Here is a 27,012-nt window from a genome sequence, read left to right on the forward strand (position 1 = left end):
GAGTGTATGTCAGGGTATTTTCACTGTCTCACTGGGATCCTGCTAGCCAGGCCCCAGTGCTCATAGTGAAAACCCTATGTTTTCAGTATGTTTGTTATGTGTCACTGGGACCCTGCTAGCCAGGAGCCCAGTGCTCATAAGGTTGTGGCCTATATGTATGTGTTCCCTGTGTGATGCCTAACTGTCTCACTGAGGCTCTGCTAATCAGAACCTCAGTGGTTATGCTCTCTCATTTCTTTCACATTGTCACTAACAGGCTAGTGACCAATTTTACCAATTTACATTGGCTTACTGGAACACCCTTATAATTCCCTAGTATATGGTACTGAGGTACCCAGGGTATTGGGGTTCCAGGAGATCCCTATGGGCTGCAGCATTTCTTTTGCCACCCATAGGGAGCTCTGACAATTCTTACACAGGCCTGCCACTGCAGCCTGAGTGAAATAACGTCCACGTTATTTCACAGCCATTTTACACTGCACTTAAGTAACTTATCAGTCACCTATATGTCTAACCTTTACCTGGTAAAGGTTAGGTGCAAAGTTACTTAGTGTGAGGGCACCCTGGCACTAGCCAAGGTGCCCCCACATTGTTCAGGGCCAATTCCCCGGACTTTGTGAGTGCGGGGACACCATTACACGTGTGCACTACATATAGGTCACTACCTATATGTAGCTTCACAATGGTAACTCCGAATATGGCCATGTAATATGTCTATGATCATGGAATTGCTCCCTCTATACCATCCTGGCATAGTTGGCACAATCCCATGATCCCAGTGGTCTGAAGCACAGACCCTGGTACTGCCAAACTGCCTTTCCCGGGGTTTCACTGCAGCTGCTGCTGCTGCCAACCCCTCAGACAGGCATCTGCCCTCCTGGGGTCCAGCCAGGCCTGGCCCAGGATGGCAGAACAAAGGACTTCCTCTTAGAGAGGGTGTTACACCCTCTCCCTTTGGAAAATGGTGTGAAGGCAGGGGAGGAGTAGCCTCCCCCAGCCTCTGGAAATGCTTTCTTGGGCACAGATGTGCCCAATTCTGCATAAGCCAGTCTACACCGGTTCAGGGGACCCCTTAGCCCTGCTCTGGCGTGAAACTGGACAAAGGAAAGGGGAGTGACCACTCTCCTGACCTGCACCTCCCCTGGGAGGTGTCCAGAGCTCCTCCAGTGTGCTCCAGACCTCTGCCATCTTGGAAACAGAGGTGCTGCTGGCACACTGGACTGCTCTGAGTGGCCAGTGCCACCAGGTGACGTCAGAGACTCCTTCTGATAGGCTCCTTCAGGTGTTGCTAGCCTATCCTCTCTCTTAGGTAGCCAAACCCTCTTTTCTGGCTATTTAGGGTCTCTGTCTCTGGGGAAACTTTAGATAACGAATGTAAGAGCTCATCCGAATTCCTCTGCATCTCTCTCTTCATCTTCTGCCAAGGAATCGACTGCTGACCGCGCTGGAAGCCTGCAAAACTGCAACATAGTAGCTAAGACGACTTCTGCAACTCTGTAACGCTGATCCTGCCGCCTTCTCGACTGTTTTCCTGGTGGTGCATGCTGTGGGGGTAGTCTGCCTCCTCTCTGCACTAGAAGCTCCGAAGAAATCTCCCGTGGGTCGACGGAATCGTCCCCCTGCAACCGCAGGCACCAAAGAACTGCATCACCGGTACCTTGGGTCTCCTCTCAGCATGACAAGCGAGGTCCCTTGAATCCAGCAACTCTGTCCAAGTGACTCCCACAGTCCAGTGACTCTTCAGTCCAAGTTTGGTGGAGGTAAGTCCTTGCCTCCCCACGCCAGACTGCATTGTTGGAAACTGTGACTTTTGCAGCTACTCCGGCCTCCGTGCACTTCCGGCGGAAATCCTTTGTGCACAGTCCAGCCTGGGTCCACGGCACTCTAACCTGCAATGCACGACCTCCTAAGTTGTTCCCCGGCGACGTGGGACTCCTTTGTGTGACTTCGGGTGAGCACCATTTCACGCATCCTCGTAGTGCCTGTTTCTGGCACTTCTCTGGGAGCTACCTGCTGCTGAGAGGGCTCCTTGTCTTGCTCGACGTCTCCTCTGTCTCCTGACGCAATTTGCGACATCCTGGTCCCTCCTGGGCCACAGCAGAGTCCAAAAACCCTTACCACACGATTTGCAGCTAGCAAGACTTGTTGGTGGTCTTTCGGCGGGAAAATACTTCTGCACAACTCTCCATGGCGTGAGGGATTTGTCCTCCAAAGGGGAAGTCTCTAGCCCTTGTCGTTCTTGCAGAAACCTACGCTTCTACTGTCCAGTAGCAGCTCCTTTGCACCCACAACTGGCATTTCCTGGGCATCTGCCCATCTACGACTTGCTTGTGACTTTTGGACTTGGTCCCCTTGTTCCACAGGTACCCTCGACTGGAAATCCATCGTTGTTGCATTGCTGGTTTGTGTCTTTGTAGGAGGCTGGACTGGCTTGTAGTGAGTACCAAGGGGTACTTGCACCTTGCACCAGGCCCAGTTAGTTATCCCTTATTAGTGTATAGGGTGTCTAGCAGCTTAGGCTGATAGATAATGGTAGCTTAGCAGAGCAGCTTAGGCTGAACTAGGAGACGAGTGAAGCTCTTACAGTACCACTAGTGTCATATGCACAATATCATAAGAAAACACAATACACAGATATACTAAAAATAAAGGTACTTTATTTTTATGACAATATGCCAGAAGTATCTCAGTGAGTACCCTCAGTATGAGGATAGCAAATATACACAAGATATATGTACACAATACCAAAAATATGCAGTATAGTATTAGAAAACAGTGCAAACAATGTATAGTTACAATAGGATGCAATGGGGACACATAGGGATAGGGGCAACACAAACCATATACTCCAAAAGTGGAATGCGAACCACGAATGGACCCCAAACCTATGTGACCTTGTAGAGGGTCGCTGGGACTGTAAGAAAACAGTGAGGGTTAGAAAAATAGCCCACCCCAAGACCCTGAAAAGTGAGTGCAAAGTGCACTAAAGTTCCCCAAAGAGCACAGAAGTCGTGATAGGGGAATTCTGCAGGAAAGACACAAACCAGCAATGCAACAACGATGGATTTCCAAACGAGGGTACCTGTGGAACAAGGGGACCAAGTCCAAAAGTCACAAGCAAGTCGGAGATGGGCAGAGGCCCAGGAAATGCCAGCTGTGGGTGCAAAGAAGCTGCTACTAGGATGTAGAAGCTGAGGATTCTGCAGGAACAACAAGGGCTAGAAACTTCCCCTTTAGAGGATGGATGTCCCATGTGGTGAAGAGTTGTGCAGACATGTTTTCCTGAAGAAAGATCGCAAACAAGCCTTGCTAGTTGCAAGTCGTGCGGTTAGTGTTGTTGGATTCTGCTGAGGCCCAGGAAGGACCAGGATGTCGTCAATTGCGTCAGGGGACAGAGGGGGCACCCAGCAAGAAAAGGAGTCCTCTCAGAAGCAGGCAGCACCCACAGAAGTGCCGGAACAGGCACTACAAAGAGGAGTGAAACGGTGCTCACCCAAAGTTGCACAAAGGAGTCCCACGCCGCCGGAGGACAACTTAGAATGTCGTGCAATGCAGGTTAGAGTGCCGTGGACCCAGGCTTGGCTGTGCACAAAGGATTTCCGCCAGAAGCGCACAGAGGCCGGAGTAGCTGCAAAAGTCGCGGCTCCCAGCAATGCAGTCTGGCGAGGGGAGGCAAGGACTTAACTCCACCAAACTTGGACTGAAGAGTCACTGGACTGTGGGAGTCACTTGGACAGAGTTGCTGGATTCAAGGGACCTCGCTCGTCGTGCTGAGAGGAGACCCAGGGGACCGGTGATGCAGTTCTTTGGTGCCTGCGGTAGCAGGGGGACAATTCTGTCGACCCACTGGAGATTTCTTCGGAGCTTCTAGTGCAGAGAGGAGGCAGACTACCCCCACAGCATGCACCACCAGGAAAACAGTCGAGAAGGCGGCAGGATCAGCGTTACAGAGTTGCAGTAGTCGTCTTTGCTACTTTGTTGCAGTTTTGCAGGCTTCCAGCGCGGTCAGCAGTCGATTCCTTGGCAGAAGGTGAAGAGAGAGATGCAGAGGAACTCGGATGAGCTCTTGCATTCATTATTTAAGGAAATCTCCAAAGCAGAGACCCTAAATAGCGAGAAAAGAGGGTTTGGCTACTTAGGAGAGAAGATAGGCTAGCAACAACTGAAGGAGCCTATCAGAAGGAGTCTCTGACGTCACCTGGTGGCACTGGCCACTCAGAGCAGTCCAGTGTGCCAGCAGCACCTCTGTTTCCAAGATGGCAGAGGTCTGGAGCACACTGGAGGAGCTCTGGACACCTCCCAGGGGAGGTGCAGGTCAGGGGAGTGGTCACTCCCCTTTCCTTTGTCCAGTTTCGCGCCAGAGCAGGGGCTAAGGGGTCCCTGAACCGGTGTAGACTGGCTTATGCAGAATTGGGCACATCTGTGCCCAACAAAGCATTTCCAGAGGCTGGGGGAGGCTACTCCTCCCCTGCCTTCACACCATTTTCCAAAGGGAGAGGGTGTCACACCCTCTCTCAGAGGAAGTTCTTTGTTCTGCCATCCTGGGCCAGGCCTGGCTGGACCCCAGGAGGGCAGCTGCCTGTCTGAGGGGTTGGCAGCAGCAGCAGCTGCAGTGAAACCCCAGGAAGGGCAGTTTGGCAGTACCAGGGTCTGTGCTACAGACCACTGGGATCATGGGATTGTGCCAACAGTGCCAGGATGGCATAGAGGGGGCAATTCCATGATCTTAGACATGTTACATGGCCATATTCGGAGTTACCATTGTGAAGCTACACATAGGTAGTGACCTATATGTAGTGCACGCGTGTAATGGTGTCCCCGCACTCACAAAGTCCGGGGAATTGGCCCTGAACAATGTGGGGGCACCTTGGCTAGTGCCAGGGTGCCCACACACTAAGTAACTTAGCACCCAACCTTTACCAGGTAAAGGTTAGACATGTAGGTGACTTATAAGTTTCTTAAGTGCAGTGTAAAATGGCTGTGAAATAACGTGGACGTTATTTCACTCAGGCTGCAGTGGCAGGCCTGTGTAAGAATTGTCAGAGCTCCCTATGGGTGGCAAAAGAAATGCTGCAGCCCATAGGGATCTCCTGGAACCCCAATACCCTGGGTACCTCAGTACCATATACTAGGGAATTATAAGGGTGTTCCAGTATGCCAATGTAAATTGGTAAAATTGGTCACTAGCCTGTTAGTGACAAATTGTAAAGAGAGAGCATAACCACTGAGGTTGAGACAGTTAGGCATCACACAGGGAACACATACCTATAGGTCACAAACTTATGAGCACTGGGGTCCTGACTAGCAGGGTCCCAGTGACACATAACAAACATACTGAAAACATAGGGTTTTCACTATGAGCACTGGGCCCTGGCTAGCAGGATCCCAGTGAGACAGTGAAAACACCCTGACATACACTCACAAACAGGCCAAAAGTGGGGGTAACAAGGCTAGAAAGAGGCTACTTTCTCACCCCCCCCCCAAACGAAGGACAATAAGGCTAACCTTGGCCAGTTGAGACTTTATTGTCTAAGTGGTGATAAGTAGAGAGTAGCTCTGCAATAGACTGGTTACTCCCTTTATCATCCACTATATGGTTACTTCCCTGTGGGGATGTAAACCACCCTGTTTAAGTTTTTTAGCTAAGCAACAATGTGAAGATGCATTTTCAGAGTTTCTATCAGTAAGTTTTAGTTTAGAGCAGTAGGAATTGTCCACTGAACCTATTTGTAGTGATGGAAATGCCAGACAGGGATGCTGTCTCAGTAAAGCCATAGCTGGGAAAAAACTTTGTCCATATGGTTGGAAGAGAGAACAGGGATGCTGTTTCTCTTGATTTGGAGCAGGGCAGGGATGCTGTCCTATTAGCTCCACACTAGGGCAGGGATGCTGTCCTAAGTGTTGTGAGGCAGTGCAGGGTTTCTGCACTAAAGTTTCTCTGGGAGGGTTGGAGGGATGCTCCATGTTAACTAAAATGGTGCTCTTTTTCTCACCAATATGAGTTATCCCACAGAGAGGTACTTCCACCTCAGGGAGTACAGCTTTGCCAGCTGATGACTCCCTTGGAACAGGTGCCACCCCAGGAGAGGTTTCTCCCACCACAGGAATGGTATCCTGAATGGCAGGGTGGTTAGGGGATACTGTGATACCCTTTTTACCTGTTGTTGGAGAGGAATCCTGAGTTTTCAGGCCTTCTCTCCTTTGCTTTTTCATTTCAGTAGAAATGAGAGGGAACAATTCCTCTGGGATGCCCAGCATGGCTGCATGGGCATAAAACTCTACATCAGCCCAACCTGAGGCCTCTAGGTCATTACCTAAGAGACAGTCTACAGGTAGGCTAGGTGATACTACCACCTGCTTAGGGCCAGTAACTCCACCCCAACTAAACTGAATTATAGCTAAGGGAAGAAACTTAGTGGAGTTATGGACATCAATAATCTTATACTGTTGTCCAATGATGTGTTGTTCAGGATGCACTAGGTTTTCAGTCACCAAAGTGATACTGGCACCTGTGTCCCTGTAGGCCAAGGCCTCAACACCATTTATTGAAACCGTCTGCCTGTACTTATCCATTGTAAGGGGACACGCAGCCAGTGTGGCAAGGCCAATGCCACTAGGTGTGACAGAAACTGTCTTGGGACTGACTACCCCAGTTTCTATGATGGACCCATAAGTGAACCCAACTACACCCTTTGCTTGACTGTTGCCAGCAGTCCCACCACTAGTACCACTACTGCTAGGGGCACTAGAGCTTGATGTATTAGTGGTGGTAGGCTCAGGGGGTTTACCTGGACAGGACTTATCCCCTGGCCTATGGCCTCTGTTTTTACACACAAAGCACCAAGGCTTTTTAATGTGTGCAGGTTGAGAAGAAGAGGAAGAATTTGTTTTATCCCCACCCTCTGAAGAGCAATGTTCCCTGTAAGGTGGGCGCGCGGGCGCGCGCGCACCCTCCCTTCCCCCACCGCGCACGCCTGTTTGCCAAGCGCGCACATTTCTGTCTGCCACACGCCAGAGAGTGAAACCGTTTGGCAGCGCTACGTTTAAAAAACGAAACAGCGCGAAAACGCGGTCACTCTCTTCGCGGCAGATCAGGAGAAATCCCTGCACGAAGATATCTCCAAATGAAAGCAGGTACGTGTCAACACATATGCCGTATTAGTTTGGAGTTGAGAGATATTATGACAGATAAAGGGAAAACGTTAAAAGATGACCAGAGGTTATGAAGTAAAACTGTACTCTATAAAGATGGTTGCATTAGCGTGTAGACTTACACAAGCAAGAAGTCATTTAGCACTAGATAAATCAAATTACATTTTTAGGTTTATTGAAATGTTAGCACTTGTGTTATGTATATGCCTTGCCAATGTTCTGGGATGGAATGTAGAATACAGAACATTCAAACTATTGTTGTTCAAGTTAGGAGAGCAGTTGGCAGCTGGTGAGAGGCCAGTTGGGCTGCTCTGGGGACGCGCATAATAAACTTACCTTACCGTCATCATTCTGGTGTCTTAGAATTTGTGCAAGGTACACACCACATTTTGGTGATGAGTGGACGACTCCCCAGCCGTGAATCCACGTTGTGAAAGCGACAATAATTTTCGTGGACGGTCGCTTTTGTTCACAAGCATGATTACTGATACGCCTTTCCGTGCGCCTAAATGAAGACAAAGGAGGATTCGGCAGTGTTGGACAATTAGTGTTTTAGCGGCATTTGGGATAGTTGGTCGTCAGCGGGCGAAATTACGTCATCTGCACATTAACGGAGTCGTTTGGGGGCGCACCTGCATTGTTGTTATTGTCGTCTTAACAATGCTCTGTACGCGTTGAGTCATTTCACCGTATCACATTTTCTCCATGCGCACCAGTGCTTAATTTGTAATTAAAAAAATGCCGGTGCCCAAAGCCCTCCTCTTAAACACGCGGCTGCTGCATTTAAATGTGCGAGAACTGACCACTGATGCAGCGTAATCCTGAAGCCATCTCGGGCCTCTTCAATCCATTTAAAGCCAGTCCCTGGACCTTCAGCTCACCCTTGCAGCTTTCTACTTTCTCCCATCGTGACGCTTTTTCGTTTTTCTCTTCCTCCGTCTTTCCCGTATGTGTCTTTTGCTCGCAGCAAATGCTTGAGGCAGAAGAATAAGCCCCGGCCCCCAAAAATAAGTGTTGGTGCCCAGTACCGGAAACAAAAAGCACAAATTAAGCACTGATGCGCATGCACATATGTAGCTGCCGGTCATTTGGTCCTGGAGCACAAAGTGACCAAACGGATATAACAAAGCGTCACTACACTGGATGACGGCTCTTACAATTTAGACACAATAATTAACTGACACATTTTGCAATATTTTTTCAATTCTTGGTTGCATTTCACACTTCTGAATTTGAACATTGCTAGGGAATGGTTTGAAGACTCTATCCTGGAGATTTTAATTACACCTCCAGCTATATTTATTTAGATTTCAGAGATGTAAAGAAGCAGTCAGATTTCACATGTCAACAGTTGGAGTAAATGTGATGACGGTGACAACTTTGGTTGTTTTAATTTATCACTTTGGTAAAATACCACATATTTTGTCAGATCTGTCACTGTTTTTTCAGAATCCTGGAGATCCTGTAACTCCATGAGAGGAATGGATTGATGTTTTAAAAGAATGTATGTCGGAACGACGAATGCCGGAACAACGAATGCCTGAACAACGAGGTCAGAACAATGACCTCGTTGTTACCACTAATGCCTTTACCACGAATGCCTTAACAACGATTTTTCGTTGTAAAGGCATTTCTGGTAAAGGCATTAGTGATAGGCATCCATTGTTCCTGCATGCGTCCCCCCTGGCCACCCACCCCCACCCCTAAAAATTACTGTGACCAATGTTCCCTGTAAGGTGTGCGCGCGGGCGCGCGCGCACCCTCCCTTCCCCCACCGCGCAGGCCTGTTTGCCAAGCGCGCACAATTCTGCCTGCCACACGCGAGAGAGTGAAACCGTATGGCAGCGCTATGTTTAAAAAACGAAACAGAGCGAAAACGCGGTCACTCTCTTCGCGGCGGATCAGGAAAACAAAACAGCAGTGCAGGACCCGAGGAGAAATCCCTGCACGAGGAGATCTCCAAATGAAAGCAGGTACGTGTTTCTTGTTCCCTGGCATGTTGGCGCAGTGAGGATGTCCAAGGCAATGCTGGGGCTGCCTGTTTCTCGGAGCGCAGGCTGAGAGTCAGGGAGTGCCGGCGGTGGCTAAGGCTTCTTGGAGCTGTGTGGAGGCCGGCAGTAATGAGCCATTGCGTGGCATTGTTGCAACAGATATTTTCACGCTCTTTGGCCCAGGAACCAGAAGGACTTGATTCTGCAAGCCACCCGAATTTACAGTAGACACAGTCTTGATCCAGACAGCGAAGTATGCATTCTTTCAAGACATTGCTCCCTCTACGCTGATTACAGACTAAGGCCATCACAGATAAACTCCACACAAACACACCAAATGCATATGACCTACGCCTTTGGCCTCTCCTCTGCAGTGAACGTGTTTTCTAAACTGCTCAATCTGCAAATAAAACCGTGCTGGTGCCCAAACCCTCCACTTAACCACGCGACTGCTGCAATTAAATGTCGCTTACCTAATGCTACTTACAAAACTGTAAACCAAAAAAAACAGAAAGGAGAGAATAACACAGGAGCAATGAATTAACATAGCATTCACATGCTTGCAAAAGAAGGACAAGAGCAGCAAACTCACCCTGCAGGCCTGCTTCCAACATGATAACGTCTCTCCTCCTCTCAGCATCACATCGGCACTGCTCATCAGAGCTATTTAGAGAAGCCCTGCAAAGCGCTGCTGGTCTGGCTCCAAGCCGGTGACTTCAGCTGCTCCATGTTAATACAGCAATATCTCACAGGGGAAAGGTGCACAAATGGAGGACACAGTGGATGCCCAGACATCCTGATGAAAGGCAGCTGCACCATGACCAGAGAAAGTGCATTGTGAGTACTGCCATTTACTCTGGGTCAAATATGCACTTTGCAGGTAGTTAGCTGAAGTGCTGAATTCACATTTTTGTAAATGAACTGCAAAGCATGGCCCTTTGTGAGGAGCCTGCTATAATCACACACAGGACCGGCTTTTGGCGGTGCGAGCGGTGCAACAGCACCGGGACCTGACCTCTGGGGAGCACTGTGTTTAGCAAAAACTTCCAAAACTTGCGATTTAAAAGCACCTGCTGAAAATTTCCTTGTGCGTTTAGCCTTCAAGAAACAATTAAAATGTCAACATGCCTATTGTGATTAATGTTCTTACTAGAGAGAGATGGGAGTTTTGCCTGGTGGCAGCTTTGACTCAACATAAAGTGGCATAGAGGGTTAATATGCCTGCTGCAAAAAACAGAACTATGGGGCATATTTGAAAAAATTGGTGCTGCACACAGTGCAGTGCCACTTTGCTTGCCCCCTTTAGCGCCCCCTCTAACACCACCATGAGTGTGTCATATTCAAAATACGGCGCACCATGGCGGTAGTTAGTGGACTAGTGTCAGGATTTTATATGCTAGTCCAGTGCTTTGCAGGATTAGGATAAAAAAATTTGACGCTAATCCTGCAAAGCACACAGAGGCCCATTGTAACCAATGGAAGCCTCCTTTTAATGCCTGATCTTGGTAGTTATGCGCTGCGCTCGCGTGAAGGGTCAATTTCTTGGCGCACGTATCCTTGCCTGCAGCGCACAGAGACCTTACACTGCCGCACACAGTGGAAAAAAATTAGAGGGAACATTGCTGAAGAGTGTTTAAGATTTGAAGTGGGATCTTTGGTTTTACCCTTATCCCCATGCTTATCTTGAGATTTTTCACCATCTTTCTTCTTGCCATCCTTGTCACCACCTGTATGAACTTTTCTGTTCACTCTTGTTCTGACCCATTTGTCTGCCTTCTTTCCCAATTCTTGGGGAGAGGTCAGATCTGAGTCCACTAGATACTGGTGCAACAAATCAGACACACAATTATTAAGTATATGCTCTCTCAGGATTATGTTATACAGGCTTTCATAATCAGTAACTTTACTGCCATGTAACCACCCCTCCAAGGCCTTCACTGAATGGTCAACAAAGTCTACCCAGTCTTGTGAAGACTCCTTTTTGGTTTCTCTGAACTTCATCCTGTACTGTTCAGTGGTTAAGCCATAACCATCTAGGAGTGCATTCTTAAGAACTGCAAAATTATTGGCATCACTTTCTTTTACAGTAAGGAGCCTATCCCTACCCTTTCCACTAAATGATAGCCATAGGATAGCAGCCCACTGCTTTTGAGGGACATCCTGTACAACACAGGCCCTTTCAAGTGCAGCAAACCACTTGTTAATGTCATCCCCCTCCTTATAAGGGGGGACTATCTTGTGCAGATTCCTAGAATCATGCTCTTTTGCAGGATGACTATGGGGAATACGGCTGCTGCCACATGGGTTTCTAAACCCAATTTCTGTCTTTCTCTTTCCACTTCTAAGGACTGTCTATCCAAATCCAGCTGTTGCTTCTTGAGCTTCAGTCTGGTTTGTTCCACTCTCAATCTATTGAGCTCCCTTTCTAACACTCTGTCATCAGGGTGGGTGGGTGAGGCATGTCTAGAGACAGAAGTATGCTGAGATTGAACAGAAGGAGACCTGGCCATAACAGATGACACCCTAATAGCTTGACTAACAGAAACAGCACTTCTACTATGATGAGAAGGGATACTCTTACTGTGATGTGAGACAACACTATCAGTATGGTGTGACTCTACATCAGTACCAGCTATGCTAGGTGGCTTGCTAGGTGCCTCAGGATCAGATTGGGAACCATCAGCTAACTTTTCAACAGAAGTGCCACATCTGGCCTTATCCTGTTCAACAAGCATATTCACTAACAGTTCTCTAGGAGGATTGTTCCTTACACTTAAACCTCTTTCTATGCAGAGACTCCTTGCTCCTTTCCAGCTAAGGTGATCATAAGCAAGTTTGGACAGATCAACAGTTTGGCCTGTGCCAGACATTTTAGAAAGTGTTTAAGTGATAGAAAAAGTGAGAAAAAAGTTTTTCAGAACTTTTGGAAAGACAAAAAAAAACTTGTAAAACTTTTTAAGAACCTTTTGCAAGTTTAGAAGTACTTTTCAGCACTTTAGAAAAGGAGTGAGAAAAGAAAAGCAAAACTTTTTGGTTAGGTGTACATACACTGAACTTGTTTTGTATATTTTTCTCTTATGAAAAGTACAATGACAAAAGTGGTAGGTAGTTACAAAGCACTTATCCCACCACTGCACAACCAATGAAGGAGGCTGGACTGGCTTGTAGTGAGTACCTAGGGGTACTTACACCTTGCACCAGGCCCAGTTATCCCTTATTAGTGCATAGGGTGTCTAGCAGCTTAGGCTGATAGATAATGGTAGCTTAGCAGAGCAGCTTAGGCTGAACTAGGAGACGAGTGAAGCTCTTACAGTACCACTAGTGTCATATGCACAATATCATAAGAAAACACAATACACAGATATACTAAAAATAAAGGTACTTTATTTTTATGACAATATGCCAGAAGTATCTCAGTGAGTACCCTCAGTATGAGGATAGCAAATATACACAAGATATATGTACACAATACCAAAAATATGCAGTATAGTATTAGAAAACAGTGCAAACAATGTATAGTTACAATAGGATGCAATGGGGACACATAGGGATAGGGGCAACACAAACCATATACTCCAAAAGTGGAATGCGAACCACGAATGGACCCCCAACCTATGTGACCTTGCAGAGGGTCGCTGGGACTGTAAGAAAACAGTGAGGGTTAGAAAAATAGCCCACCCCAAGACCCTGAAAAGTGAGTGCAAAGTGCACTAAAGTTCCCCAAAGAGCACAGAAGTCGTGATAGGGGAATTCTGCAGGAAAGACACAAACCAGCAATGCAACAACGATGGATTTCCAAACGAGGGTACCTGTGGAACAAGGGGACCAAGTCCAAAAGTCACAAGCAAGTCGGAGATGGGCAGAGGCCCAGGAAATGCCAGCTGTGGGTGCAAAGAAGCTGCTACTAGGACATAGAAGCTGAGGATTCTGCAGGAACGACAAGGGCTAGAAACTTCCCCTTTGGAGGATGGATGTCCTGCGTCGTGAAGAGTCGTGCAGAAGTATTTTCCTGAAGAAAGACTGCAAACAAGCCTTGCTAGCTGCAAGTTGTGCGGTTAGGGTTTTTGGATGCTGCTGTGGCCCAGGAGGGACCAGGATGTCGCCAATTGCGTCAGGGGACAGAGGGGGCGCCCAGCAAGACAAGGAGCCCTCTCAGAAGCAGGCAGCACCTGCAGAAGTGCTGGAACAGGCACTATGAAGAGGAGTGAAATGGTGCTCACCCGAAGTTGCACAAAGGAGTCCCACGCCGCCGGAGGACAACTTAGAATGTCGTGCAATGCAGGTTAGAGTGCCGTGGACCCAGGCTTGGCTGTGCACAAAGGATTTCTGCTGTAAGTGCACAGAGGCCGGAGTAGCTGCAAAAGTCGCAGTTCCCAGCAATGCAGTCTAGCGTGGGGAGGCAAGGACTTACCTCCACCAATCTTGGACTGAAGAGTCACTGGACTGTGGGAGTCACTTGGACAGAGTTGCTGGATTCAAGGGACCTCGCTCGTCGTGCTGAGAGGAGACCCAGGGGACCGGTGATGCAGTTCTTTGGTGCCTGCGGTAGCAGGGGGACGATTCCGTCGACCCACAGGAGATTTCTTCGGAGCTTCTAGTGCAGAGAGGAGGTGGACTACCCCCACAGCATGCACCACCAGGAAAACAGTCGAGAAGGTGGCAGGATCAGCGTTGCAGAGTTGCAGTAGTCGTCTTCGCTACTTTGTTGCAGTTTTGCAGGCTTCCAGCACGGTCAGCAGTCGATTCCTTGGCAGAAGGTGAAGAGAGAGATGCAGAGGAACTCGGATGAGCTCTTGCATTCGTTATCTAAGGAAATCCCCAAAGCAGAGACCCTAAATAGCCAGAAAAGAGGGTTTGGCTACTTAGGAGAGAAGATAGGCTAGCAACACCTGAAGGAGCCTATCAGAAGGAGTCTCTGACGTCACCTGCTGGCCCTGGACACTCAGTGCAGTCCAGTGTGCCAGCAGCACCTCTGTTTCCAAGATGGCAGAGGTCTGGAGCACACTGGAGGAGCTCTGGGTACCTCCCAGGGGAGGTGCAGGTCAGGGGAGTGGTCACTCCCCTTTCCTTTGTCCAGTTTCGCGCCAGAGCAGGGCTGAGGGGTCCCTGAACCGGTGTAGACTGGCTTATGCAGAAATGGGCACCATGTGTGCCCATGAAAGCATTTCCAGAGGCTGGGGGAGGCTACTCCTCCCCTGCCTTAACACCATTTTCCAAAGGGAGAGGGTGTAACACCCTCTCTCTGAGGAAGTCCTTTGTTCTGCCATCCTGGGCCAAGCCGGGCTGGACCCCAGGAGGGCAGAAACCTGTCTGAGGGGTTGGCAGCAGCAGCAGCTGCAGTGAAACCCCGGGAAAGGCAGTTTGGCAGTACCAGGGTCTGTGCTAGAGACCCGTGGGATCATGGGATTGTGCCAACAATGCCAGGATGGCATAGAGGGGGCAATTCCATGATTTTAGACATTTTACATGGCCATATACGGAGTTACCATTGTGAAGCTACATATAGGTAGTGACCTATATGTAGTGCACGCGTGTAATGGTGTCCCCGCACTCACAAAGTCCGGGGAATTGGCCCTGAACATTGTGGGGGCACCTTGGCTAGTGCCAGGGTGCCCACACACTAAGTAACTTAGCACCCAACCTTTACCAGGTAAAGGTTAGACATATAGGTGACTTATAAGTTACTTAAGTGCAGTGTAAAATGGCTGTGAAATAACGTGGACGTTATTTCACTCAGGCTGCAGTGGCACGCCTGTGTAAGAATTGTCAGAGCTCCCTATGGGTGGCAAAAGAAATGCTGCAGCCCATAGGGATCTCCTGGAACCCCAATACCCTGGGTACCTCAGTACCATATACTAGGGAATTATAAGGGTGTTCCAGTATGCCAATGTAAATTGGTAAAATTGGTCACTAGCCTGTTAGTGACAAATTGTAAAGAGAGAGCATAACCACTGAGGTTCTGGTTAGCAGAGCCTCAGTGAGACAGTTAGGCATCACACAGGGAACACATACCTATAGGTCACAAACTTATGAGCACTGGGGTCCTGACTAGCAGGGTCCCAGTAACACATAACAAACATACTGAAAACATAGGGTGTTCACTATGAGCACTGGGCCCTGGCTAGCAGGATCCCAGTGAGACAGTGAAAACACCCTGACATACACTCACAAACAGACCAAAAGTGGGGGTAACAAGGCTAGAAAGAGGCTACTTTCTCACACCACAATCCAGGAACTGTGTACCCAGTTGGAGCCAGACCTGATGTCAGCAATCCACCATCGCGCAGGAATCCCCCCTCAAGTGCAGGTGCTGTCAGTGCTCCATTTCCTTGCAAGTGGGTCATTTCAAACAACTGGGGCCATGGCATCAGGGATGTCCCAGCCTATGTTTTCCAACGTATTGTCCAGGGTGTTGTCTGCCCTTCTGAAACACATGCGGAGCTACATCATTTTCCCTCAGGTGGAGGGTTTGCCTACAGTGAAAGGTGATTTCTATGCCCTGGGACATATACCCAACATCACAGGTGCCATTGATGGGACCCATGTGGCTTTAGTCCCCCCCACAGGAGTGAACAGGTGTACAGAAGCCGGAAGTGTTATCATTCGATGAATGTACAGATGGTATGTTTGGCAGGCCAGTACATCTCCCATATGAATGCCATGTTCCCTGGCTCAGTGCATGACGCCTACATCCTGCGGAATAGCAGCATCCCTTATGTGATGGGTCAACTCCAGAGGCACCGTGTGTGGCTATTAGGTGAGCACCTGGAAGCAAGTCAGTGGGAATGGTTGTCTGGGTCTGGGGTTATCCCTCCGGGTTAGTGTGTGTCTAACAGTTGTCCCTCGCCATTTGCAGGTGACTCTGGTTACCCCAACCTGTCATGGCTACTGACCCCAGTGAGGAATCCCAGGACAAGGGCAGAGGAACGTTACAATGAGGCCCATGGGCGAACTAGGAGGGTGATCGAGCGGACCTTTGGCCTCCTGAAGGCCAGTTCAGATACCTCCATATGACAGGTGGATCCCTATTCTACTCACCAAAGAAGGTGTGCCAGATCATCGTGGCCTTCTGTATGCTTCACAACTTGGCTTTGCGACAACAGGTGCCTTTTCTGCAGGAGGATGGTCCAGATGGCAGTGTTGTGGCAGCTGTGGAGCCTGTGGACAGTGAAGACGAGGAAGCAGAGGAAGAACATGCCCAACAGGGACTCAGTGATCCTGCAATATTTCCAGTGAGACACAGGTAGGAATACAAACCTGCCTACTACATGTACTTTAACACTACTACCTCTCTCCTGTCTGTCGTTTTCACCCAGTGTATAGTCACTGAGTTGTCACTTTCCCTTACGATTTCACAGATGTGGGTCCCACTGTGTGACATCTGCTTAGATTCCTCATGGACTAGAGCTGTGTGACATAGGTATGTTGGCATTACTATTTTAAAAACATTTTAGCACTGCAATTGCTAATACAATACATGTTTCTGCCTCGTCCACCCACGTGGACGAGGCAGAAACCTTAGCAACCATGAACACCATCCACTCAGGCTCCCCCACGGACCCCTGCCCCCATCATGTTTTCAACTCAGCCAACGCCACCATCGCCCCCGAACTCCGCAAGATCATCAACCTCTCCTTCACTTCTGCCACCTTCCCGGACAGCTGGAAACACGCAGAAATCCAACCCCTCCTCAAAAAACCCAAGGCTGACCCCAACGACCTCAAAAACTTCCGTCCGATCTCTCTCCTCCCTTTTCCAGCGAAAGTCATCGAGAAGATCGTCAACACTCAGCTCACCCACTTCCTCGAAGACAATTCCATCCTGGACCCCTCACAATCCGGATTCAGACGAAACCACAGCACTGAGACCGCCCTCCTCGCCGCCACAGATGACATCAGACATCAAATGGACAACGGCGAAACCTCAGCCCTCATCCTCCTCGACCTATCAGCCGCTTTTGACACCGTCTGCCACCGCACCCTACTGACCCGCCTCCAGGAAGCCGGCATCCAAGATAAAGCCCTCCACTGGATCTCATCCTTCCTCTCTGACAGAACGCAGAGAGTCCGTCTCTCCCCTTTCCGCTCCAAAGCCACCAACCTCATCTGCGGCGTCCCCCAAGGATCCTCCCTCAGCCCCACGTTGTTCAACGTCTACATGGCCCCCCTCGCTCAACTGGCCCGCCAACATCATCTCAGCATCATCTCCTACGCCGACGATACCCAGCTCGTCCTCTCCCTGACCAAAGACCCGCTCACCGCCAAAACAAACCTCCACGAGGGAATAAAATCCATCGCCGATTGGATGAACAACAGTCGCCTGAAACTCAACTCCGACAAGACGGAAGTCCTCATCCTCGGACGCACTCCCTCAGCCTGGAACGACTCATGGTGGCCCTCCGTCCTCGGACCCCCACCCACCCCTGCCAGCCACGCAAGAAACCTCGGCTTCATCCTGGACTCCGCCCTCACCATGTCCAAACAGGTCAGCGCCGTCTCCTCCTCCTGTTTCAACACCCTTCGAATGCTCCGCAGAATCTTCAAGTGGATTCCAACAGAAACCAGAAAGACGGTGACCCAGGCCCTCGTCAGCAGCAGACTTGACTACGGCAACGCACTCTACACAGGCATCCCAACCAAAGACATCAAACGCCTCCAACGTATCCAAAATGCCTCCGCCCGACTGATCCTCAACATACCCCGCCGAAGCCACATCTCCCCTCACCTAAAGGAACTCCACTGGCTCCCGGTAGACAAGAGGATCACCTTCAAACTCCTGACCCACGCTCACAAGGCACTTCACAACACCGGACCCTCCTACCTCAACACCAGACTCAACTTCTACACTCCAACACGTCAACTCCGATCCGCCAACCTCGCCCTCGCCATCGTACCCCGAATCCAGCGCAAGACATCCGGCGGCAGATCCTTCTCCTTCCTCGCCGCCAAGACCTGGAACTCTCTCCCCACATCTCTTCGCCAGACCTAGGACCTCCTCACATTCAGAAGGCTCCTCAAGACCTGGCTCTTCGACCGCTAAACCAGCAGCGCTCCCCCCCCCCCCTCAGCGCCTCGAAACCCTGACGGGTACATAGCGCGCTTTATAAATACTATGATTGATTGATTGATTGATACACTATTTCGAAATCACAGACAGACTCCAGATCGTTTTGTGCTTTAGGTGTGTTTATTTAAATGCTCAATATTGGAGGGGTAGTGAAATGGTGAGGGGTGATGGCAGAGGAGTGTCCATGGCAGATTCCAGTCTATTAGTCTCACAGGTGCATTGCCCATATGGGCATAGAAAGTGGAGCTGGGGCAGTTTAATTATGGACAGGGTGACAAAGTGGGACAGTAGGATGACAATCAGGGTAGTCTAATTTCTTGGCGGGGGTCTTGGCATCGTGCTCTGTCTTTGTCCTGGATCTCAGGGACTGTGTGCGGGGTGGTTCTCCCTCTGCAGGGGGTGGGGTGCTGGTGTTGTGGTCCTGTGGCGGGGCGTCCTGTCCACTAGCGCCAGCGGAGGTGATGGGCTGTTCATCGTCCATGCTAGTGTCAGGGGCCCCTTGTAGTGCCACAGTGTCCCTCCTGGTGTTGAGTAGTTCCTTCAGCACCCCTACGATGGTGCCCAGGGTGGAGCTGATGGTTCTGAGTTCCTCCCTGAAGCCCATATACTGTTCCTCCTGCATGCGCTGGGTCTCCTGAAACTTGGCCAGTACCGTTGCCATCGTCTCCTGGGAGTGGTGGTAGGCTCCCATGATGGAGAAGAGGGCCTCATGGAGAGTGGGTTCCCTTGGCCTGTCCGCCCCCTGTCGCACAGCAGCCCTCCCAGTTCCCCTGTGTTCCTGGGCCTCCGTCCCCTGGACCCTGTGCCAACTACCACTGCCCCCAGGTCCCTGTTGTTGGGGTGATGGGTTATCCTGGGTTCCCTGTAGTGGTGGACACACTGCTGATTGACGTGTCCTGAGGGCGGAGGTATGGGCCTGCTGGTTGGGTGCTGTGCTGGTGTTTCCAGAGGGGGGAAGGTCTGTGGTGGCCTGTGCCTGTGTGAGGGGAACCGACTGTCCAGAGGTCCCCGATGGTCCGGGCTGGTCATCTAGATCCAGTTGGACAGAGGTGCTGTCATATCTGCGGGCCTCTTCTGTTGGTGGTGTGGACATGTGTGGACCCTCCTGTCCGGTGACTTGGGTAGGGGTCCTGCAGGGGTATAAAAGGATGTTTATTAAATCTGTGTGTGTAATGGTGTGCAATGGGTGGGTGACCGTGTACCCCAGTGCTAGCATTCCTGTGTGGGAGCTTGTGTGATGATGGTTTAGGGGGGTGTATGGGTATGTGCAGTGGGCATGCTTTGGTGATGGGTGTCCATGCTTTGTTGTTGCATGCAGGGCTTGGTGTTGGGATGTGTGGTTTGTGATGTTGGGACATATGTGAGGAGTTGGGGTGCTGGGGGTGAGGGTGGGGGTATGTGATAGCATGCAGGTAGAGTGGGGGATGTAATAGTAAAGCTTTGACTTACCAGAGTCCATTCCTCCACCTACTCCTGCAAGGCCCTCAGGATGCAGAATTGCCAAGACCTGCTCCTCCCATGTTGTTAGTTGTGGGGGAGGAGGTGGTGGTCCGCCGCCAGTCCGCTGAACCGCCAGGTGGTGTCTTGAGACCACGGAACGCACCTTCCCCCGTAGGTCGTTCCACCTCTTCCTGATGTCCTCCCGATTTCTTGGGTGCTGTCCCACTGCATTGACCCTGTCCACTATTCTTCGCCATGGCTCCATCTTCCTTGCAATTGAGGTGTGCTGCACCTGTGATCCGAATAGCTGTGGCTCTACCCGGACGATTGGCTCCACCATGACCCTGAGCTCTTTCTCCGAGAACCTGGGGTGTCTTTGCCGTGCCACAGGGTGGTGTAGGTGATGTGTGGGGTGGAGTGCGTGGTGATAAGTGTGGTGATATGTAGTGGTGTGTTGTGTGAGGTGCGTGGAAGTTGTGTCAGTGATGGTGTTGTGTGCCTGTGGATGCTGTTGTTCTTGCTGGTGGTGTCTCTCTCTGGCCTTCTTTCTGAATTTTTTGTCGTGGGGGTTTGTGGGTGATGTGGGTGTGTGTTTTATATTGTATTGGGTGTGTGGGAGTGGTGTGTGTATGTGTTTCAGGTGTGTGGATTTTGAATTGTCCAATGTTGTTGTGTTTTGTAAGAGTGTGTGTATTTTGAGCGCGGCGGTGTGTACCGCCAATGGAATACCGCAGTTGAAAGACCGCCGCGTGAATTCGTGTGTCGTGATAGTGTGGGCGTATTTCTGTTGCCGTGACGGTGTCGGTTTTGTTTTCACCAGTTTATCACTGACCTTTGGTGTGGCGGACTTGTGTGGGTGTCTGACTTTTGGCGGATTCCGAAATGTGGGTCATAATAGCTGTGGCGGATTTCTGCGGCCGCAGCGGTGTGTTGGCGGTCTTCTGCACGGTGGTAAGTGGCTTTTACCGCCAATGTTGTAATGACCGCCCAAGTGGCATAGTCTTGGGAATTTCACACAACAATTCTAACACGAAATTCGAGAATTACACTGGCATAATGAAAATTTCACACATGCCTAGTAAGTAGGTGGTCTCATAAGTGGCTATCATGTTGCACTGTACTCCCCACGACGGGTACGGTAATTAACGTTTTTGCACAAAGTTGTCCTCAAGATGTGCAAACACACATAGTTAAAACGTCACAAAAAGGAAGCAGGTCTCTGTTCGTCACTTGATAAAAATAGTAGTCACCCTTGAAAATAACACATAACAAGTAGGTCATGTATCAATATTCACCCTCTGTACATGGCGTTGTATATGTTCACAGACGAACTACAGCGTAGCAATCCATCTTCAATGCTGTAACAAATGATAATCATTACCAATCACATTCAAAACCCTCATGAACCAACAAACCTAAATTAATATCAATGTAACTCCTGTATAATTCAACACTTACTGTGTGACCAATTCGAGTAACTGCAGGGTCACCCACTTACCAGTAAGTAACCACCAAGTAATCAATGTGAACACACTGATGTCAGAACCCAATGATCTATCCTATCCCCATAACATATAGAACTTTTCAACACGTCCATGATAGCAAAATACAAAAACAAATACGCACGGGACTGTCACTTGATGCTTATCCTGATTTAGACTGCGTTTATACATCCATGTTAGTCACAAAGGATTACTTGCATCTAAACATGCATGTTCCTAGAAAATATAAGAAGCTTTTACATTCAATACAAATGTGAGTAAAGAGTTCATAAACCACAATGCCACAATAAGAACAATAAAAGTGGTGCCCACCTGTAAACATTCAAAGAGTATGAGTTGAGCCATGCACTATTCCAACATCTTATGCATGTCTGCCTGGAACATCACGTTACTAAAGCCTGATACAGTTTGATGATATCCCTCTAGCGATGCCGCATCTAGCAAGTGCATACACCTTTCAGGGAGGTGTAAATACAATGAACATTTGACCCGATTTTCTGAAAGGCTTTGTACTGTGGATGTAAAATGTGAAATAACGCTTGACATCCAGGGATCGAAGAGTTTTCTACACCTCCTTTGTCCTATGTTGTCAAAATTACTGGCTCAATTATATTGAAAGAGGAAGGAATCTTAGGGATGCTCTACGGATTTGTTTTCAAAATCGCCTTATTTATAAATTGCAGGAAAGGCTTGGAGTTAGAGAAAACCTTAATTTTGCTAAAGCTTCTGGCTGATGTAAGGGCCACTAGTCTTCCATGAGACCTACTTCATGTCCACCTGATGAATGGGTTCAAAGGGAAGCCTGATTAACTGGAATAAAACTGTATTTAATTGCCAGGGAGTAGCTGATGGTTTTATCGGTGGGTAGATCCTGAAAAGCCCTTTCATGAATTCTTTGCCTAGCCTGCAGGACCACAGAGACTTCACCTGGTTTTCTACGAAACCTGGAGTCTCCTGTCAAATGCACTTTTATTGAAGAGTGTGCCAAGCCTGACTTGGCTAAGTGCAGAAGATAGAGCAATATTTGCCCTGTAGAAAAATAAAAATTGTGAATCTCTGAGAAAGTAGCCTCTTTCTAGCATGGTTACCCCCATTTTTGGCCTGTGTCAGTGTGTTTTGACTGTGTCACTGGGATCCTGCTAGTCAGGACCCCAGTGCTTATGGTTTGTGGCCTACTTGTCAGTATGTTTCAGTGTTTTCATCCGTATGTGTGACTGTGTCACTGGGATCCTGCTAACCATGACTCCAGTGCTTATGATCCCTCTGGTTCCATATTTGTACTTACATACTGGTAACCCAGTATTTCACTCAAAATTGGCATTCTGTCCCCCCATTATAAGTCCCTAGTATATGGTACCTAAGTACAGAGGGGGCATTTGGGTTCCAGGGGATCCCTATGGGCTGCAGAATTTCTTTTGCCACCCATACGGAGCCCTTACAAAGGCTTCTACAGAAATGCCATTGTAGCATGTGTGAAATAGTGCATGCACTTCTTCACAGCCATTTTTCACTGCACCAGGTCACTTATAAGTCACCTATATGTCAAGCATTCAGACCCTGAAGGTTGGGTGCAAAGTACCTATGCATGAGGGCACCCCTGCACTAGGAGAGGTGCCCCCACGTTGTCCCGGCCCATCTTTTTGGACTTCATGAGTGCGGGATGCCATTTTAAGTGTGCACTGGACATAGGTCAACACCTATGTACAGCTTCAGAATGGTAACTCTGAATATGGCCATGTAAGGTGTTGAACAACTGGGAATTTCACCCCAATACTGATTCCAGTATTGGTTGCACAATCCCATGCACTCTGGGAGCTCCACAGTGGACCCCCATTACTGCCATCCCAGCCTTCTGAGGTTTTCCAGGCAGCCCCAGCTGCTGCAACCTCACAAACTGGCTTCTGCCCTCCTGCGGCTTGAGCAGCTCAATCGCAGGAAGGCAGAACAATGCATTTCCTTTAGGAGCGGGGTGTTACACCCTCTCCCTTTGGAAATAGGTGTTACAGGCATGGAGGGGTATCCTCCCAGAGCCTTTGGAAATGCTTTGAAGGGCACAGATGTGCCCTCCTTGCATAATCCAGTCTATACCAGTTCAGGGACTCCCAGTTCCTGCTCTGGCGTGAAACTGGATAAAGAAAAGGGGAGTGACCATTCCCCTGTCCATCACCACCCCAGGGTGGTGCCCAGAGCTCCTCCAGAGTGTCCCTGGGTTTTGCCATCTTGGATTCTAAGGTGGTGGGGCACTCCTGGAGCATCTGAGTGGCCATTGCCAGCAGGTGACATCAGAAACCCCTCTTGATAGGTGCTTACCTGGTTAGGTGACCAATCCCCCTCTCAGTGCTACTTAGGGTCTCTCCTCTGGGTGTTTCTTCAGATTCGGAATGCAAGACTCCAGCAGTAAGCCTCTGCATCTTTCACTTCATCTTCTACTAACAGATCAACCGGTGACTGCTCCAGGAACTCTACAAAACGGCAACAAAGAAGCTTCTGCAATATTGTATCTTCAGCTCCTGCCAGCAACTGCAAAAGTTTCCAGGTCGTGCATCCTACGAGGACTGCCTGTCTTCAGCCTGCACCAGAAGAACCAAAGGAATCTCCAGTGGAGAGACACCTCTCTGCAGCGACAAAAGGTGGCTTGGGTCCCCTCTCCAGATTACAGGTGTGGATCCAGCAACACGGGTGGTCAACTAAAGTGACTCCAGCCGTCCCAACGTCCAGCTGTCCAACTTTGGTGGAGGTAAGAGCTTGCCTCACCATGCAAGACAGTACTCTGTGCACCGCGTGACTTGCAGTTGCCAAGGCTTGTGTGCAACCTTCCAAGACGTTCTTCATGCACAGCACAGCTTAGACCCCCAGCACTCCATCCTGCGACGCACAGCTTCCTGAGTGATTCTCCAGCGATGTGGGAATCCTTTGTGTCGTGCTGCGTGGGCCTCCATTTGCACCTCCTTTGTCCCCGTTCTGTGGGACTCCTGCGCATGCTGCCTGGTCTTCTGAGGGCTCTCTGAGTTGCTGAGAGCCCCCTCTGTCTCCCTCTGCTGGGTAGAGGCCACCAAGTCCCTCCTGATCTAAAGCAGAGCCATTTTCTTCTGACTGCGAGCTTTACCCGGGCTTGTTGGCGTAATCCAGCAACACAAACCAGACTGCATTCATCCATCCGGCGTCGGACATCTTCTGCACCAACGGGAACCCACATCTGCTTCTTTGGTGCAATACTGACTTTGTCTTCTCACCAGTGGTTCTTCTTTTGCACCTTCATCCGGGTTAGCAGGGGCTCTTTTTCTCCCTGGACTCTTCAGTGCTTCTTGGACTCGGTTCCCTTCTTCTACAGGTCTTCAGGTCCAGGAATCCATCGTTGGTGTCTTGCAGTCTCTTCTGGTTCTTGCATTATCATCTATCACGACTTCCAGTGTGTTTTAGGAAGCTTGGTGTGTTTTACTTCTGCTTTCTTGGGCTCTGGGGTGGGGTACATTACTTACCTTTGGTGTTTTCTTACACTCCCAGCGCCCCTCTACACACTACACTTGCCTAGGTGGGAAACCAACTTTTGCATTCCACTATTTTAGTATATGTTTGTGTTCCCCCTAGGCCCATTGCAACCTATTGTGATTTTCACTATTTGCACTGTTTTCCTACTGTGTGCCTGTTTTTGGTTACTAGTATATATATATATATATATATATATATATATATATATATATATATATTGTGTAATTTACTTATCTCCTAAGGGTGTATAGTCTCTAAAGTATTTTTGGCATTGTGTCACTAAAATAAAGTATCTTTATTTATGGTAACACTGAGTATTGTCTTTCTTGTGTGCAAGTACTGTGTGACTACAGTGGTATTGCCAGAGCCTTGTATGTCTCCTAGTTCAGCCTTGGCTGCTCTGCCTACAGCTACCTCTAGACGACCTGGCTTCTAGACACTCTCTACATTTCACTAATAATGGATAACTGGACCTGGTATAAGGTGTGAGTACCTTTGGTACCCACTGCAAAACAGGCCAGCTTCCTACAGTCTCATTCCCGATACACCAGTGACAAAATCTCTTCCACTTTGCTGCGTAGGATGCATTAGTTGAAAAAGCTCTCGCCCATCCGAGTATAGACCTGTATTCCTTCGACATCCTTAGAGATCTGAACTCATACTCATGAGGTGCCATGCTGCTAAACTGAGAGACTGTATTTGAGGATGTAGTATCTAACCGTTGTTCATTAATATTAGATTGCTCCTTGGGTGGAAGTGAATGGGCGGGAATCTCGACAGCAGGAGGAGCTCCGTGTACCAGTTGTAGGAATCTGGCCTGGAGTGTGGTGGCACCTGTGGTGTTGGCACCTTATACCAGGTCCAGGCAATCCCTATTAGTGAATAAAGACAGTGACTAGAAAGCCAGAGCTCTCTAGAAGTAGTTGTAGATGAGCTGCCAAGACTTATCTAGGAGACGTGCACAGCTTATGCAATACCACAATAGCCACACAGTAACCTATCACACATGAAAGGAACCATACAGTGTTACAAGAATAAAAGTACCTTATTACAGTAACACCACACTAGATTTCTTATGGGCAATCCCCGCCCCCCTTACCGGAGGTAAGTATTCACTATATACACTATATACATACACAGTAGCAATCAGAAAGTAGCATAGAAAACAACAAGCATTGGCAAGAATTATAGAAAATAGCTGGGGGCCCTAGGGGCTGGCCAAACCATATACCAAAATAGTAGTATGCAAAGTGTGTATGGAGTAGTTAAGAGGAAGCTGGAAGAACTCAGGATCCCAAGAGGTGAGTTCCTAAGTGACCCCCAGGGACCAGGAGAGCAGAGGTAAGTACCTGGTCTTTAGAAGAACTAACAAGATGACTTAGAAAATGGATTGTGCATCCCAGAGGAACCCAAAGGTGGATTCTGGAAGAAGAGGACCTGCAAAAGTAGACATAGTCCAGTCTATGATGGAGTGTCCAGTTGGGGCAGGGGCCACTACCCACACTTCTGTAGATGAAGGTCCAAGTCGATGGCGAAAGAAGACCAGCTGTGCCGCCCAGGAGCTCAAGAGGAGTCCTTGTACTGATGCAGATGGTCTCCAACGTCGGTCAGTGGGTCTCAGGTGATCAGTGGGTAGGAGAACCACCAAAAAGCCTTGGCAAAGGTAAGAGGAGGTAAAAAGTGTTGCAAGGCTTAAAAGGACCAACAAGGCCCAGTGGACACAGTGGACACCACCCTTGGATGACCCTCAGCAGTCTGGAGAGCCAGCAGTCACATCCCCCACAGGCAGCCCACTGGCAGCAGGCACAGTTAGTTGCAGTGAGGCCCAATCAGGACACCTGGGTAGGAGTCCCAAGTTGCTGGAGCAGCAGAGATGACACTGTCCTTGGCAGGATGAAGTGCTGGAGGCTGGCGCTACTCAGAGGCTGAAGATTCCTTGGAACAAGAGTGTACGAAGCTGGCTCTGTATATACTATATCAAAACGAGATATAGGCCCTCATTCCGACCCTGGCGGTTTGAAACCGCCAGGGTGGAGGGCAACGGAAGCACCGCCAACAGGCTGGCGGTGCTTCCAGGGCTATTCTGACGGTCAGAAAAGGGGAACCGGCGGTTTCCCGCTGGTTTTCCCCTGGCCCAGGGAATCCTCCATGGCGGCGCTGCTTGCAGCGCCGCCATGGGGATTCCGACCCCCTTCCCGCCAGCCTGTTCCTGGCGGTAAAACCTGCCAGGAACAGGATGGCGGGAACGGGTGTCGTGGGGCCCCTGGGGGCCCCTGCACTCCCCATGCCACTGGCATGGGCAGTGCAGGGGCCCCCTAACAGGGCCCCACAAAGATTTTCACTGTCTGCTATGCAGACAGTGAAAATCACGA

Source organism: Pleurodeles waltl, chromosome 7 (genome assembly GCF_031143425.1).
Source record: "Pleurodeles waltl isolate 20211129_DDA chromosome 7, aPleWal1.hap1.20221129, whole genome shotgun sequence".
Lineage (NCBI taxonomy): Eukaryota > Metazoa > Chordata > Amphibia > Caudata > Salamandridae > Pleurodeles > Pleurodeles waltl.